The 17,780-nt window shown below is 41.3% G+C and overlaps 1 long non-coding RNA gene across 4 annotated transcripts; it reads left to right on the plus strand.

The window, feature by feature from the left end:
- The first annotated feature begins 856 nt into the window (after positions 1 to 856).
- On the plus strand, positions 857 to 16,503 carry LOC145166636 (uncharacterized). 4 transcript variants are annotated; one of them, XR_013740634.1, is made up of 5 exons: positions 857 to 1,264; positions 1,337 to 1,608; positions 7,781 to 8,204; positions 15,453 to 15,515; positions 16,340 to 16,503. It is a non-coding gene; the product is annotated as an uncharacterized LOC145166636 (long non-coding RNA). The 4 variants fall into 4 exon arrangements; XR_013740635.1 differs by lacking the exon at positions 16,340 to 16,503 and adding an exon at positions 15,741 to 15,951; XR_013740633.1 differs by lacking the exon at positions 7,781 to 8,204.
- The last annotated feature ends 1,277 nt before the right edge of the window (positions 16,504 to 17,780 follow it).

The raw sequence follows: 17,780 nt of genomic DNA on the forward strand, positions 1-17,780 counted from the left end.
GAGTGTTGATCATCTGTATATTTATCATCTAGGTTTACAAGTTTCTCTGAAATCAGAACTTGAAAAATTGAAATCGGACCTTGAAAACAAGCTATATCACCACCACCATCGTTCATCAATTGAAATGGAACTGTTGGTGTCACCATCGTTCATCAGTTAAACTCACCTGCGTGTATACATCCCCTACTACCTAGATAGATTTCTGTAATTCACTCTGTATGAGGGAAAATGCTTTGAGGTTCGAAAAGGGTTGTTCATAATAGGGGATTACGACATCAGAGAGGGGAGTATGGGAGGAGAGGGTCGTTTACCTCGATTTGGACCTGCAAGACGAGAGAGACACAAGAGGAACAGATAGAAGGATAGGGAAGAGTCGGAGCTTCGATTTGGACTTTCATCAATTTTTGGGAGGAAAGGGGTTAGATTGGTTCCATGGTGGTCGGAGAGAGAGAGAGAGAGAGAGAGAGAGAGAGAGAGAGAGAGAGAGAGAGAGAGAGAGAGAGAGAGAGAGAGAGAGAGAGAGAGAGAGAGAGAGTATTTTTTTCTTTTATTTTTAATTGTTGTAATAAAAGAAAATTAAAATATTAAATAATAAAGGGAAAAATCGTCTTTTTAAAAAAGTTCAAACAAAATCGGACCAAATTCGCAACAAAATGAAAAGTTTGGACTTCGGATGCTAGTCTAAACTTTTTTGGACCAAAGTGACAATTTTAGCTAACCACAGGGACCATTCGTACAGTTTTGTCTTGAATTAATGGACCCAGCTAAGTGACGACCTTCTACCAGCTCCTTACCTGTTTCACACACTTAAATATGAGAAAACTCATTAAAAAATAATACCTACTCTTACTTTCAAGTAGATTCTCTCTCTCTCATCCCATCTCCTACCGTCACATCGCCTCCAAAGACGGCCCCTCCGCTCATGTTCTTCCTCATCGTCGTTATTTTTGGTCGCCGTTGATCTGGAAATTGGGATCGATTTCTGGCCTTCTGTTATGATTTGAATGCCCTCGTTGATCTCCTTCATCCAAATCAATAACGTTTGATGAAATCGTAGATCTGTCGCTTGTAATTCTCTCACCGCCGATCTTCCAATTTGGAATGGATTTTTCGCATTTTGTTCCCTACTTGTTGAAAATGTTAGTTTAGTAAAAAAATAACCTATATATTAGATTGTTGTTGATTGTCCTAGAACTATGCCTGACGTCACATTCTTCCAACAAGCAGAAGTGCAGAAATCTTTGGAGTGTATACTCTACACATGGTTAGATTTACTTATTTGACCTTGTTGAAAGAAATAAATTTGTGTTTGAAATTTGAAAAAAAATGGTTACAGGGCGACCAGGCATCCAGCAAGTGGATATGTGCAGGGAATAAACGACCTTGCAACACCTTTTTTTAGTTGTTTTCTTGTCAGAACACTTGGAAGGGAGTGTTGAAAGCTGGTCAATTGCTGATTTAGATCCTGAAAAGATCTCCAATGTTGAAGCCGATTGTTATTGGTGTTTATCCAAGTTGCTTGATGGTATGCAAGACCATTATACATTGCTCAGCCTGGGATCCAAAGGCTAGTCTTTAAGCTCAAGGAACTTGTCAGGCGAATTGACGGTATTGCCCTTCCTCTTCCATTGCTATCAAATTTTGTATTTTGTGTTCACCTGGTATTTTTCCATACTTCTTTCTAAGAGGTTTAAGTTTAACCACAGTAACAAAATCTGACAACAATTCAACAATTGTGAAAATCTCGTTAGTGACATTAACCCTTTAATGTAACACCATTGGAAAAAAAAATTGAAAAATTAATTCTATAGACCAGCCACATCATATGTCAGCATTGGTGACTGTTAACAAAAAAAAAATACAAAATTCTAAAAGAAATTCAGAATTTCACAACAAAGGAACATAATTGAAAGTTGAGTGGTTAAACCTCTTGGAAAAAAGTTTGAGGTAGACACCAACTAGTGACATTGTCCCTTTGTATGCCTATTTTATCACAGTTGTACATGAGTTATTTAGAAATATAAAAAATCTTAATTATGAGTCGACAATTTTAGAACCGGTTGCAAGGCATATGAATGTTAGTTTAAACCAAGAGTCTATGAATGTTTAAAGAAGTTAAGTTCCTAATACTGTACATTAGAATTCTCAGATATACTCAAGTTAAAATAACTTTTTATCTTCTTCAAATTTGAACAGTCATACACCAATGACATAAAGCATGATATCTAAAGCTTCATTTTTGCATTTCAACTCAACACATCTATGTGTTGTCCCATTTCTTTTTCATTATTATTTATTTGCTACAAATTATTGAGAAGTTTAGTGATCATATTCAAAGCAAGCTTGCTCTTGTCATTCCTGTTGTTAATTCTTCTCTCACCTCCTGCATATTCAGCTTCTAATGGTAGATTGGTTAGAATTTGACTCAAAAAGAGAAAAATCAACCAATTAAACCAACATGATGCCTAAAATGAACGGGATTCTAGAAGAAACTCTGGTCTCCATGGAAACTTAAGGGATTCAGACCCTGACATAATCTCTCTAAAAAATTTCTCTATAAACCAACCTAATTACCTAACACTGAAGTCTTATGCTATGTTTTCAGGTCATTCTACTGTTAATTTTGGCTACTGATTTAATAGTTGATATCCTCCATATCTATCCAGTAGCCATCTATTCTCTTCCATTGTGGATTTCACTTTATATTAGGGTAGTTTTCTTTATTTTGAACTTCAGGTATTCCATCATGACTACATACAAAACTCTTCAATATGATAGATTGCTGATGCATCTTCAATGTTCTATTGTTACTTGGGAAACTTAATGTACCACTTTTGAAACTGTTTCTCACTAGTAAAGGATTATTTTTCATGTATTTATATTAAATATATACATAGTTATACCAAGAACATTTAATTTTCTTTTGGTAAAGGATATTTTTTTGACGTTATTGGTATAAAATTTTATATTTTTTTATTATAAATGATAAAAGATAGATTGTTATTTGTAAAAACAAACAAGTAAATAATATGTAAATAAGTGTTTTTTTTTGTCATTTTACATATGTAATGTAACACCCAAAATCAGAAAGACCAAGAAAAGAAAGGAAAAGCTCTAAGTCATGAGTCAACTCGTCGAGTCCAGGGAGGAACTCGACGAGTCGGAGCGGGATCCGGGGTATGGAGTAAGTGACCGACTCAGCGAGTCGCCGAGTCTGGTCTGGGCGAGAAAAACCCTAATCCCGGGGGTTGTGCCCTATTTAAAGAACATTACATCCCTTCCCCAGCCTCTTTACTCCCCTTTTGAGATCCAGAAACCCTAAATCGTGAGTGAGAGCCCTTGGAAGCAATTTAGAGCCTAGATAAGTGATTTTGGTGGAAAGGGGCTTAAAGATCAAGAGGCTTGCTGCAAAGGAGTGGTGTAGATTCGGGATCTACTTCAGTTGGAGCATATATTGAAAGGAAAAGCTCTAAGTCATGAGTCAACTCGTCGAGTCCAGGGAGGAACTCGACGAGTCGGAGCGGGATCTGGGGTATGGAGTAAGTGACCGACTCGGCGAGTCGGCGAGTGGACTCGGCGAGTCTGGTCTGGGCGAGAAAAACCCTAATCCCGGGGGTTGTGCCCTATTTAAAGAACATTACATCCCTTCCCCAACCTCTTTACTCCCCTTTTGAGATCCAAAAACCCTAAATCGTGAGTGAGAGCCCTTGGAAGCAATTTAGAGCCTAGATAAGTGATTTTGGTGGAAAGGGGCTTGAAGATCAAGAGGCTTGCTGCAAAGGAGTGGTGTAGATCCGGGATCTACTTCAGTTGGAGCATATATTGGAGGTAATAAGCTGTTACCTTCACCCTTTTTGCATCTAGATCTATTCTTGAATGAGATTTGGGGCTATTTTGGCAAGATTGAGGTCTATTTCGGGTTTGGGGCTTAGATCTGAAGTTGCTACTTCAGATCTAGAGTTGTGATGGTCCAAAATGTCTTAAAGCAGCAGTCAATGAGTCATTGGTGGAGCCCATTTGCCTTAAACCCTAGCCATAGAGTGTTTTGGGCCTATATCTCCTTGGTTTCACGTAAAGTTTGCAACTTTACGTGGGGGATAGACTGTAGAAGAGTGGATCTATGGATTGGAGCCCCTGCATGGCTCGAAAAGCCACTGTATGTATTGAGAACCGGAGAGACTCGGCGAGTCACATGGGTGTACTCGACGAGTTGTATGAATATGTGCATGAACTCGGCGAGTTGGAAGAACAACTCGGCGAGTCTGTTGAAGATTGCCTAGGACTCGGCGAGTCTATTCTTGGACTCGACGAGTCAGGTCGTAGAACCCCCAACCTCTTCTGGTTAAGACGCAGAACGGTGAGTTGAGTGGTGACTCAGTGAGTTGGACAGGATGTGACTCAGAGATCGTTGAACTCGACGAGTCCTGGGGTGACTCGGCGAGTTGGGTCGTATTTGAGAGATTCTGAGTTTAAGGACTCGGCGAGTCTACGGGTTGACTCGGCGAGTCAAGTCAACTGGAAGGTTGACTTTGACCAGGACTTTGACTTTAACAAGAGTTGACTTAGTTTGACTTCTAGAGTTCAGTTTAGAACTAAGTGTTATACTGATAATAATAGCTCGGGGAGCTAGTGGAGCAGTGGTTCAGAGAGTTGACGGACAGCAGCCAGAGGGTTATCAACAAGTTCAGCAGTGCAGGTGAGTTTTCCCTTTGTGTGTATGGGTCTACGACCACAATGCCGGCCCATGTAGTTATGAGTAGGAAGACCCGGGGGTTAGCCCTAGACACTATATGCTAGTATGTCATTCCGGACCAAGGTCCGATGCTGGGTGGGTGCCTGAGGAAGGTTTATGTGTTTGTTATTCCGGATCAAGATCCGATGCCGGGGTAAGCCCGAGGAAAGTTGCAGGTTAGATTATACCTGTTGTCTGTGTGATACATGTATGTGCCTGGTAGGGAGGTGTGTAACGTCCATAAAAATTGAGCCAATTTAAAACATTTTAATTCATTCAAAAACGATTAAGTTCATACATTTCGTTTTCAAAATAGTTTAAACATCAGAGTATCCCCCAAAACCATATCACATGAATCATAAAACATGAGGAGCGGTACGATCACACCTTTGCCTTGCCACGATCTCCTGAAGTACCTGAAACATAACACTACAACTGTAAGCCCAAAAACTTAGTGAGTTACCCCCAAAATACCAACCACACACAAACATACTCATAACATATCACAATACAGAACAGCCATGCATATCGGGTCTACTGTGTGACTGGTCCGCCCGCACCGGGCCTTCAGTCTACTTGGTCCACCCTCCGAGTCCATCCATGTACATCGAGTCTACAGTGTGATTGGTCCGCCCGCACCGGGCCTTCAATCCACCTGGTCCACTCTCTGAGTCTACAGTATGACTGGTCCGCCCACATCGGGCCTTCAGTCGGCCTGGTCCACTCTCCGAGCCTCGGCACGTCTGGTCCGCCCTCTTAGGGCCTTCAGCCTATCCGGACCGCTCGCTGGGCCTTCGGAATATCCGGTCCGCCCTGGGTATGTTGGCCTACAGCACAAAGCAGGACCCGCCTCAACCCAACCCCAGTCCAACAACCATGTGCACATAAAACAATCAATCACATAACAAATCCTTAACCAGACAAGCAGTCTAACAGATCACATAGCATATCAATCATCCTAACCAGGATTCTGACCTAACCGGTCACTAACATAACATTACCCTATATACCGGGTACCGACCTTAACCAGGTCACTAACATAACATTACCCTATACACCGGGTACCGACCTTAACCAGGTCACTAACATAACATTACCCTATATACCGGGTACCGACCTTAACCATGTCACTAACATAACACCATCCTAAATACCAGGATGCAGATCTATCAAAGTAATAACATAACAAACAATACCCGGATTTCCATCCGATAAAGGGTCGGCTTTGGTGCCGTAGACCCTGTCGATATAGTGAGGATAACTCACCTCGTAATTGCCGACTGAAAGGATAAGATCAGCTGCTCTCCGACCACCGACACGAACTCCACCACTGAACACTACCAAAGAACCAATTTCATAAATACCAAAATTACCAAAATACCCTTGGTAGACAAACTGGTCAACTCTTGGTCAAAGTCAAAGTCCTCAGTCAAAGTCAACCTCCCTGACTGACTCTACTCGCCGAGTCGACCCGCCGACTCGTCGAGTCCCTAAACTCAGAAACTCCCATAGCACGACTCTACTCGCCGAGTCACCCCAAGACTCGTCGAGTCCAACGATCTCCGAGTTCCGTCCTGTCCAACTCACCGAGTCCTTCCGACTCACTGCTTCAAGGTTTAACCAGAAAAGATTGGGGTTCTGCGACCAGACTCGTCGAGTCCAAGAACAGACTCGCCGAGTCCAAGGCAATCTTCAACAGACTCGTCGAGTTGTTCTTCAACTCGCCGAGTCCATGCACATGTTCATACAACTCGTCGAGTACACCCATGTGACTCGCTGAGTCCCTTCAGTTCTTAATCCATACAGAGGCTTTTCGAGCCATGCAGAGGCTCCAATCCATAGATCCACTCTTCTACAGCCTACCCCTCACGTAAAGTTGCAAACTTTACGTGAAACCAAGGAGATATAAGTCCAAAACACTCTAGGGCTAGGGTTTATGACAAAGGGGCTTCACCAACAACTCAAAGACTGATGCTTTATGACTTTCTGCACCAACACAAGTCTAGATCTGAAGTAGCATCCTCATATCTAAGCCTCTAACTCGAAATAGATCTCAAACAAGCTAAGAAGCTCCAAATAAACCACCAAGGATGAACCAAAAAGGAAATAGCTTAAGATAATGGCTCCTTACCTCTAATATGTGCCCAAACTGATGTAGATTCCAGATCTACACAAGCCCCTTGATGCTAGCCTTCAATTCCTCAAGCTCTTTTCACCAATTCCCTCTTCCAAGCTCCAATCTTCTCAATAATGAAGCCTCACACGAAAATTAGGGGTTCTGGAACTCTCAAGGGGATTAGGAGGCTCGGAGAAGGACATAAAGTCCTTTAAATAGGGTGCAACCCTCGGGATTAGGGTTTTCTTCCTACAGCACCAACTCGTCGAGTCCAAGCCTCCGACTCGGCGAGTTGGCCACTTAATCCGTGATCAATCCCGCTCCGACTCGACGAGTTGACGGGCCTACTCGTCGAGTCCCTTCCTAAATTTACACTTAGCACCCTCCAATTTCTAGCTTCCGAACTTGGGATGTTACAAGGTGAGTGTGGGCGAGGTCCCATATCTCACCAATAGCAGAGTGTGGACGGTGTTCCATATCTCATTAGCAGCAGAGCAGGGGCGAGGCCCAAGGTAGGAAGGGAGTGAGTGTGGGCTGGGCCCGTATCTTACTATCAGTAGGAGCGTGGACGGGGTTCCATGACTCATCAGTAGCAGGACAGGGGCGGGCCCCGAGATAGGCGAGGCCTTAGAACAGGAATCCAGTAGTATATGTTAAGTTTATGTGTTATGCTATGATTGTATGTTAGTATATGTTAGCGGGCGGGGCCCAGAGACAGGCAGGGCCTAAGTGAGACAGATCTGTATACCGAGCGGGGCTCGATGCCAGGCATGGCCTGATGTCGGGCGGGGCCCGATGTCGGAGCGAGTCTGATGCCGGGCTAGCCCCGATGCAGCAGGGGCGAGGCCCAGTATGTGATTATGAGTATGGTATGTGGTAGGTTGGGGGAACTCACTAAGCTTCGTGCTTACAGTTTTCAGTTTTGGTTTCAGGTACTTCCGGTAGCGGAGGGAAGAGCTCGGGATGATCGCATGGCACAGACCATAGTTAGTCAGCCTGGGGATGTTTTACTATGATGAAATGAACAAATGTTTTGAAAAGAGACTCTGATTTTTATATAACTCTTTTAGTATGTTTTGAAAAGATTTAATACTATGGTTTAGTTATGATTTAAAAATGAAATTTTCGGACCGTATTTTTGGGATGTTACAAGTTGGTATCAGAGCCTTGGTTTGAGGGATTCGGGCACGCTCTCGGGTGTGCCTGGACTCAAACTGAGGGATGGGTATGTAATTTTTCAAAAGGAAAGTCACTTTTGGAAAAAGAGCTTTGAGAAAAGAAAGGAATTTCTAGAAAAAGAAAAGAGTTTTGAAAAAGGAGAAAAAAGGTGTGGTGCGTGCAATCAGCCGAGCTCAAGTAAGTACCCCAAAATACACATACAAGTTATGTCATGATATGCTTGTTAGAACTGCATGCTAGATTAGGGCTAAGGATCTAGGAGGATGCCTTATGCTCCTGTTATATGCGTATGAGCTTTATGAATTGCATGCTAGAACAGATTCCTGATTAGAGGATATAACAGCTTTATTGTATCATGTGGTTAGCTTTCCCAATGCCCAAATGTTGCTTGCTTTGTGCTATTAGGAGTTTTAGTTATCTCTGATTAACTAGTGAACGAATATGTTAAGTTACATATTGCAAGGACTAAATAATTTCAGAAGGTTAGGTCTAGCCCTATTTCGCAGCTCTTGTCTCAGTCCAACCGTTGTAGGGTAGGACCTCTCATTCGAAGAATTATCTAGTCTAAGAAATATGTAATGGTATTCGAGAGTTAGTTAAGGGGAGATAACAGAGACTTCTTATGCAGCTGATGGCAGTTAGTGAGTTGGAGGTTACCCTAGGGCAAGCCTAGGATGAGAGTAGTGCTGGGAGCAGTGTTAGTAGCAGTGAAAGGGACTTGGTGTAGTCGAGGCAATTCTTGAGGAAAGTACGGATAGATGTGGAAGGTAGTAGGGGCCCATACTACTGAAAGCAGAGGATCTGTACTCGATTCAAGAAGGGCTGAGATGAAACCGAGGAACTTGTAGTGTGAGTGTGATCCCTCAGTAGAGATGTGGATGTTAATGACAGTTATGATATGTTGCAGAATGGTGACACTACGGGGTAGACCAGTTGGCGGATCAGGCGCTGGAGAGGGATCAGGCTCGGGTTCAGGGACCGAGCAGCTCGAGGAGCGGATGAGAGAGTTTGTATCAGCGGAGGTTACGCGCAGAATACTAAATCAGACTCCTGTGATCTTTGGCACGGTCAAAGAGGGCATACCGGAGATATTAGATGAGAGGCTGGGAGCCTTCCGTGCAGAGATGGTGGCTATGATAGGAGCGCGTACTTTGACATTCCGAGAGTTTAGAGCTTGTGGCGCACCAGATTACCATGGGGCTAGGGACCCCATCGCTAGCAGCAGGTGGTTGGCCGATGTTGCCAACGCCTTTCGTACGAGCCGATGTCCCGAGGGGGACAAGGTCCGACTTGCCTCCTGTCTTCTGAAGGACAAAGCACGGGATTGGTGGGAGGAGGTTGGACATGCCATTGGAGATGATGCCGTGTTGGACGCGATGACATGGACCGATTTCTCGGCTAGGTTCAGGGCCGAGTTTGCACCAGTGATCGAGGTGCAGCAGCTAGCACGAGAGTTTCAGGATTTGAAGCAGACGACTGAGACTGTGGCGGAGATCACTGCCAAGTTCAGGGAGAGAGCCCTTCCCATGCCACAGTATGTGGCGGACGAGGAGATGAAGAAGGCTCGATATCACGAGATGCTGAGATGTGACATCAGACAGTTTGTGAGCAGGTCCAGCTGCAAGACACTGGAGGACATGATTGCCCGTGCCAGAGAGAGAGAGAGAGATTGATTTGGAGTTAGAGAGGAAGAGGAAACCGGATGAGATACAGGTAGCCACAGGTTCAGGCAAGAGACCCAAGGGGTCGGACTCGAGATCGAGAGATTTCCAGAGCCGCAGCCGATGCGGGAAGTGTAGCAGGACACACGAGGGTGTGTGCAGGAGTGGCAGTAGTGGGGATTCAGGCTGCTTCAAGTGCGGTCGGACTGGTCATTTTAGCAGAGATTGTACTGCTGCCACCACTCAGGGATCAAACCTGATATGTTTCCATTGCAGTCAAAGGGGCCACAAGAAGGCCCGGTGTCCGAGTTTGCTTTCAGCAGGACAGGTGATAGCACCTGCCCCCGTGACTTTGAGGATCACCGACGGTCGGCAAGGCCGGGCAGAGGCGCCCACGGCACGGAGCAGGGCGTACCAGTTGGTTTCAGATGACATGCGAGCAGCCCCGGATGTGGCGGGTGCGTATTCTTTAGCTGCTTGACAGTTTTATTTATGATTTAATTGCTATGGTACTGCATCGATATTAGTGATTGTACTTTGGATTCTGTCTCCTGCTTATGATTGAGTTATATGCCATCTGCATACCATGAGTTTAGAGTAGTAGTCTGTAGTTGTATCCCTTTTAGAGCAGGTCACTCAGGATGCGGTCGCTGTAGCAGGCGTGTGATTGGAATTCTAGAAGTATTTCACCAGCTTTCAAGGACGGTGGCGTTGTGGTATTGGGTAGTTTTGGAGCACCAGCAGCGGTAAACATCAGTTTTTAGCAGATCGACCATGGAGTGGTAAGGAGGATTGGGAATCCTTTCCAGACAGTGAACTGTAAGGAGCTAGTTGAATCGAGGTGGGGGAGGAACCCTCGTATAGTCAGGAACGGAAGAAAGTGCAAAGCTGGGATGAGTTCGCAACTTTGTTGAGCAGGATAATAGTTCGACTGACTGATCGGATTGAGAAACGCGTGAGTTGGGAGTTGGGAAACTCCCCAGTGTTGAGTGCGTGTAATAACGATCAGTAGAGGATTGGTTTGGGAAACCAGATTGAAAATTTTCTCGGCAGGACGTGATTTTAGTTAGGATGTAAGACTACGGGTCAGCCGCAGCATTCCCCAGTAGCAAGTTAGTGAAGGAAGTGATGTAAGACTGCGGGTAAGCCGTAGCGTTCATTAGCAGTTTAGATAGCGGAGTGTGGGCGGGGGCCCGAATCTCCTAGTTCGCGGAGTGTGGGTGGGGGCCCGTATCTCCTAGTTAGCAAGGTAGGGATCGGGAAAGGGTAGTTCGTTGTGATTAGTATGGAGTTGGCCTGCGTAGCCCTAGAGAGCTGAGACCTTGGGAGAGGCCACTCCAAGATACAGTCGGGTGAGACCCGTGGGCGAGGCCCGTATGTTAGTAGTAGTATAGGTGAGACCTAGGAGCAAGAGTGCTAAGTAGTATGGTTCGGGTGAGACCCGTGGGCGAGGCCCGTGCGATAGTAGCTAGGCAGGTGAGACTAGAGGGAGAGACCGCTCTAAGATATAGTTTGGGCAAGACCCATGGGCGGGGCCCGTGAGGTTATAGCAGCGCAGGTGGGACCTGGTAAGGACCTTAGGGTCAAGATAGGGGATCGAGGATCCCAGGACTTGTAGCGCCAGAGTGGCAGAATAGATAGACCAGCTTAGATAGTCGGAGTTTCTTCGGAAGTTGCTGGGAGCGACTAAGCGGTTGATCTTGAGTTTAGTAACCGGTGGGAGTCCGGTAAGCCAGTTAATGGCAGATTAGTTGGGACCAGGGTGGTCTCGTTTCATCCAGCAAGCGGACAGGGGATAACAGGATCTTCGGACAGGGACGACAACAAGGGGATCCGTGAGTGGAAGTAGTTAGTCGACTGAGAGGTGCTAGGCCATTCACAGCAGGGTTGAATAATCTCAGAGGGAAGGGTTTGATCCTGTTGCGCAGCTCTCGTATGAGTCTAACCGTTGCAGGGATGAATCTTTTACTCGAAGGATTATCTGATCCGTTCGCGGGGATGGGTGCTCTGCACTAAGTTATAGCAGTAAGAAGTATTCAGTGTGTACCGGCAACAATGACCAGCACTGGGAGTGGCTGGAGTAAGGGATACCGTGAAGGGTATGTCCTTCACAGCGATAGAGGAAGTGATTAGTTATGGAACGTTGCCTTGGGAAGGCCAGAAAACGCGCAATGACAAAGGGGGTGAACCCCTAGGATTTCAGCATAAGTACTCGGGGAGTACCGGAAGGATTGTCAGTTGAGAGAGTTGTGTGCTCAGGATTGGCGGGATCAGAGTGCACTTGAGGATTGTGATTTGCAAGGACTAGTTTTATTCTGGGTAACCGGGCGGAAGGTGTGACAACCGTCAAAATTCGAGTAGGTTCTAGATTTGACTAGACTTAGTTGCACATATAGGCACTACACATACTAGACTTACTAACTAGAAGCTAAGTTATAACCTACTAGAAACTTGGAAATAGTTAGAATCAATGGATAGTGTACTTAGATTTCACATTGATATGTGAATTCTACATCTACTGAGCTGTAGTGACTATCCATATTTGGGTCACTCTTTGACTCGAACAACATTTCATGAATCATATACACACATCATGCACTTGACCTAGAAGTAGAAGTTAGGTCAAAGTCTCATAGAAACTTAAGTCAAAGTTGAAGAGTAGGACTAGTATACTTGATTCCTCAATTTCGGTTTGGATCTCGGAACCACTACATAGAATGCCAATAAATCGATAAAAATAAATTACAAACATTATTTTTAACTAGAAAAGAGTTTGAAACTCTTATAATTTGAAATCTCAGATAATTCAATTTATTTTGATATCCATATATTTATTAAATCTCAAGACCCTAAAAACCCTAAAAACTCAAATTTATAAACTTTAACACCTAAAAATCCTTAAAATTTGGTATGGACTATATAATATCAATTTAAAATAACTCAATTTAGTAAAATATAACCAAGGAGAAATAAAATTTAAGTCATTAGTATTTAACCTTATTTTCTAAGCCAAAAATCAAGGTTTTGTGAAGGAAAATTAGGATAAGTCACATATTTTATAAAAACTTGACATTTTTATAAAATAAAGTTATATTTTATAAAATTTAAAAGAGGGAGACCCTCTCTCCATTCAAAAGTCAGATTCCTCTCTCTCTCTCTTCTCTCTCCTCTTCCCAAAACACTCAATCAATTCCCCTCCACACTCCATTTCTCCATACTTCACTTTCTCTCTCACACTCCCTCACTTTATTTTCTCTCTATTCTCTCTTCCTCTCTCTAGGAACCGCGAAAATTTCCAGAAAACAAGTCCAAGAACACACCTCAAACACAAAATCTTCATCATCTAGTGGTGTTCATTAAGGTAGAACACGATTTCCTTTCATTTTCCTCCATGTTTTCAAGGTTTTTCTTGCATTTCCTTCTTCTTCTACACCTTTCTCTTAGAAAATATGTGTGCATGTTCATTCACTTCAGTTTTGATGATGATGGTGCGATTTCACCCAAAAACAACATGCATGTTGTAAATGGTGAAATCCAAGGACCTAAACCTAAGTCAAGAACATGAAAATGCACTTTTCTACAAGTTTTGGTGGAAAATCACCACATGCACTCTAAGTTTTCTTTCAAAAACGATTTTTGAACATTTCAAACTCATGAATGGTCTTCAAAACAACATGCATGTGATGATCTTCAAGCTTAGATGCTTGATGATCAATGTTTGTTGTTAAAAGCTTTCAAATATGTTCATGAAGGATTTATTTCCAAATAAATATCTAAAACTCCTTTTCTGACCAAATCCGATTTTTCCCAGATTCCCACCAACAAAATGAGATGTTCTACAAATTTTCAGAAAATAATTCATTTTTCTCGAATTACTATAATTAATGCAATAAATTAGGGCAATAATTCATATAAAATATTTTCTGAGGTCTATAAATCCTAGGTAAATTCTTGGATGACCCCTATGCTAAATAAAGACTTCTCATCAAGTTTCATCGATTTTTGTTACTGTTTAGCGTGGTTTTGAATTTTCTTTTTGTTTAGCCCCAATAAATCATAAAACCACTTTAGACAATTTGAAAAGGCTATCTAATAATTTTCGCAGCTCTTACCCTATCATTAAGACTTAGAAAAATATTTTCAGAATTTTTCATAATGCATTCCTATTTTCCCCGATTTTTATGTATATAATGGACTAAAAACAGGAAAAATAGTTCTGCTCATCCAAAATTCATGAAAATTTACCAGAAGACCATAAAATATATGAGAACTCTAAATAAAAATTTTGAAGATTTTTCTATTCAGTATACTATTTTTCTCCTATTTTCTAAGATTAAATACACTTAAATCCACAAAATCGGATTTCAGTATATAAAAACCACATTTGGTATTTTTCCCAGATTATTTACTCTGTAAATGAAGTGTACAAAATTTTTGGTAATTTACTTTAACTGTTTAATAATTATTATTCAATTAATGATTATTTAAGAGGATTAAACAAGGAAAAATAGCAACACTAATTGAAAAATATCTTTTATATTTTTTACAGCTTCTATATATGTAATAACAGTGTTACAAAACTTTTGGACAATTTTGGAAACTGTTTTCTATTTATCTCCATTTTTATTAGAATAAATGCACAAAAATCATAAAATTGGGTTAAACAATTTATAAATCCATTTTTATATTTTTAAATTCATGAAAATTTACCAGAAGACCATAAAATATATTAGAACTCTAAATAAAAATTTTGAAGATTTTTCTATTCAGTATATTATTTTTCTCTTATTTTCTAAGATTAAATACACTTAAATCCACAAAATCGGATTTCAATATATAAAAACCACATTTGGTATTTTTCCCAGATTATTTACTCTGTAAATGAAGTGTACAAAATTTTTGGTAATTTACTTTAACTGTTTAATAATTATTATTCAATTAATGATTATTTAAAAGGATTAAACAAGGAAAAATAGCAACACTAATTGAAAAATATTTTTTATATTTTTCACAGCTTCTATATATGTAATAACAGTGTTACAAAACTTTTGGACAATTTTGGAAACTGTTTTCTATTTATCTCCATTTTTATTAGAATAAATGCACAAAAATCATAAAATTGGGTTAAACAGTTTATAAATCCATTTTTATATTTTTCCCAGCTTAAGTATGTGTAATGGCAGTAATATAAGAAGTTTGGGGAATTTTCTTAACTGATTGCTATTTTTCATAAATTTTTATCTATTTAGAGAATTAAATATAAGAAAATTGGTTATACATATCTATAAACCATGAAAATTTATCTGGAAGCCTTTTAATGTATTTAGAACCAAAATCTGAAGTTTGGTAATTTTTATTAACTTTTTACTATTTTTCCATGATTTTATGATTATTCAAGGAATTAAATGATGAAAAATAATTAGACAAATCAAAAAGTCAAGAAAATTTATCTTAAGGTCTTTGACTTCAGTTAAAACTGAAATGCAAAGTTTGGGAAAGTTTAGAACTAAATTGATTTAGTTTTTTGAATATTTAATCATTGGAATACATCTTAAAATGTTAAATATTAACATTTCAATAATGGGAATTTTCCACTTAAATTGTTATATAACAATTGATTGTTTGAAATTTAATTTTCACAGAAAAATGTTTGTAACTTATCAATATTAAATTTTGACACATATTGGCATAATTCTATTGTAGTAGTATGTATACTAGTGTTAGATTTCGATTAGAGACTCATTCGTGTGTAACATCGTTGTAGGAAAACGATAGTGGTTCGAGTGGAGCGTAGTTCAAGGCACCATTTGCATCATCTCAATGCATTGTGAGTATTCACGTACTCCCCTATTTTCAGTTTTTATGTTTTGGGGTGGAAAAGCATGTCCCGAAAAACTATTATTTGTTCGTTGTATTTAAATTGATTTGTATCAAACATGATTGCTATTTTATTGCTATATCTCTCTATGTATGTCTATGCAACACGGAACATGAGAACTTATCGTCTTAAGGCCCTTCCCTTACACTTTTCTCTAACCATTAACTCTTTCAGCAAATGGTCATTGTGGATAGCGCTATTAGGAATTGACAACTCCTCACTCGCCCGATTGCTGGAGTGCATGATACCATATAATCTATGAAACGATAAACATAGATCTTGATAGGGCTTCAGTCATAGGCTTGGTTGAGAACTCATTGTTTGCTCATACACATACAAACTTGTTATTTATTATGGCAATAAACTCGTTTATCAATTATAGCAATCAACTTTGTTTCTCATTACAACAACGAACTTTTATTACTGAAAACTTATATACATGTTTTAGCAATGAAATTGTTTGCTTCTTGTAGCAACGAAATTGATTGCTCATTTTAGCAATGAAAGTTGTTTACTCGTTTGAGTAACGAACTTTATCTTCCATGAGGATATGAATGTTGCATCTTATTTGGGCAACATACTTTATCTCTCATGATGACAAAGAACTTTGTTTTTTTAACAAACTTATTTACTCATTTTAACAATATACTTTTATTATTGGAAACTTTTATCAAAATTTTGATTTCAATTCATGAAACCAATATTATTTTGTTTATCTGTGAGTACTCACCAACTATTTTTATAGTTGACGCTCGTTTTACATGCTTTTTCAGGAATCATCGAGTAAGCCGAGTAAGTGGCACTTAGGGACACATCACTTTTAGGAGCATTCGCATGTGTTGTATTTCAATTTACATTGTAATTTCTTTTAAAAGTTGTTCAAACCCATTGTAAATTTGTAATGATTTTTAATACTATGGTTGGTGTTGTCTTTTAACTTTTGCTATGAAACCCTTTATACTGCCACGCCTCGTGTTTCCGCTTTAGCGGGGTGTGACAGAAGGTCCATTAGAGTGGTCGGCCGGAGTTATAGTCATCAGGCAGGGGCGATGTGAGCGGATTGCAGGACAGTTGGCCATAGCGGACTTCGAGGATGAAGTCTAGTTTAAGTGGGGGAGAGTTGTAACACCCAAAATCAGAAAGACCAAGAAAAGAAAGGAACAGCTCTAAGTCATGAGTCAACTCGTCGAGTCCAGGGAGGAACTCGACGAGTCGGAGCGGGATCCGGGGTATGGAGTAAGTGATCGACTCGGCGAGTCGGCGAGTGGACTCGGCGAGTCTGGTCTGGGCCAGAAAAACCCTAACCCCGGGGGTTGTGCCATATTTAAAGAACATTACATCCCTTCCCCAGCCTCTTTACTCCCGTTTTGAGATCCAGAAACCCTAAATCGTGAGTGAGAGCCCTTGGAAGCAATTTAGAGCCTATATAAGTGATTTTGGTGGAAAGGGGCTTGAAGATCAAGAGGCTTGCTGCAAAGGAGTGGTGTAGATCCGGGATCTACTTCAGTTGGAGCATATATTGGAGGTAATAAGTTGTTACCTTCACCCTTTTTGCATCTAGATCTATTCTTGAATGAGATTTGGGGCTATTTTGGCAAGATTGAGGTCTATTTCGGGTTTGGGGCTTAGATCTGAAGTTGCTACTTCAGATCTAGGGTTGTGATGGTCCAAAATGTTTTAAAGCAGCAGTCAATGAGTCATTGGTGGAGCCCCTTTGCCTTAAACCCTAGCCATAAAGTGTTTTGGGTCTATATCTCATTGGTTTCACGTAAAGTTTGCAACTTTACGTGGGGGATAGACTGTAGAAGAGTGGATCTATGGATTGGAGCCCCTGCATGGCTCGAAAAGCCACTGTATGTATTGAGAACTGGAGACTCGGCGAGTCACATGGGTGTACTCGACGAGTTGTATGAATATGTGCATGAACTCGGCGAGTTGGAAGAACAACTCGGCGAGTCTGTTGAAGATTGCCTAGGACTCGACGAGTCTGTTCTTGGACTCGACGAGTCAGGTCGTAGAACCCCCAACCTCTTCTGGTTAAGACGCAGAAAGGTGAGTTGAGTGGTGACTCAATGAGTTGGACAGGATGGGACTCAGAAATCGTTGAACTCGATGAGTCCTGGGGTGACTCGGCGAGTTGGGTCATATTTGAGAGATTCTGAGTTTAAGGACTCGGCGAGTCTACGGGTTGACTCGGCAAGTCGAGTCAACTGG

This window comes from Lactuca virosa, chromosome 3 (genome assembly GCF_052849685.1).
Source record: "Lactuca virosa cultivar CGN04683 chromosome 3, Lactuca_virosa_CGN04683_v6, whole genome shotgun sequence".
In the NCBI taxonomy this organism is placed as follows: Eukaryota; Viridiplantae; Streptophyta; class Magnoliopsida; order Asterales; family Asteraceae; genus Lactuca; species Lactuca virosa.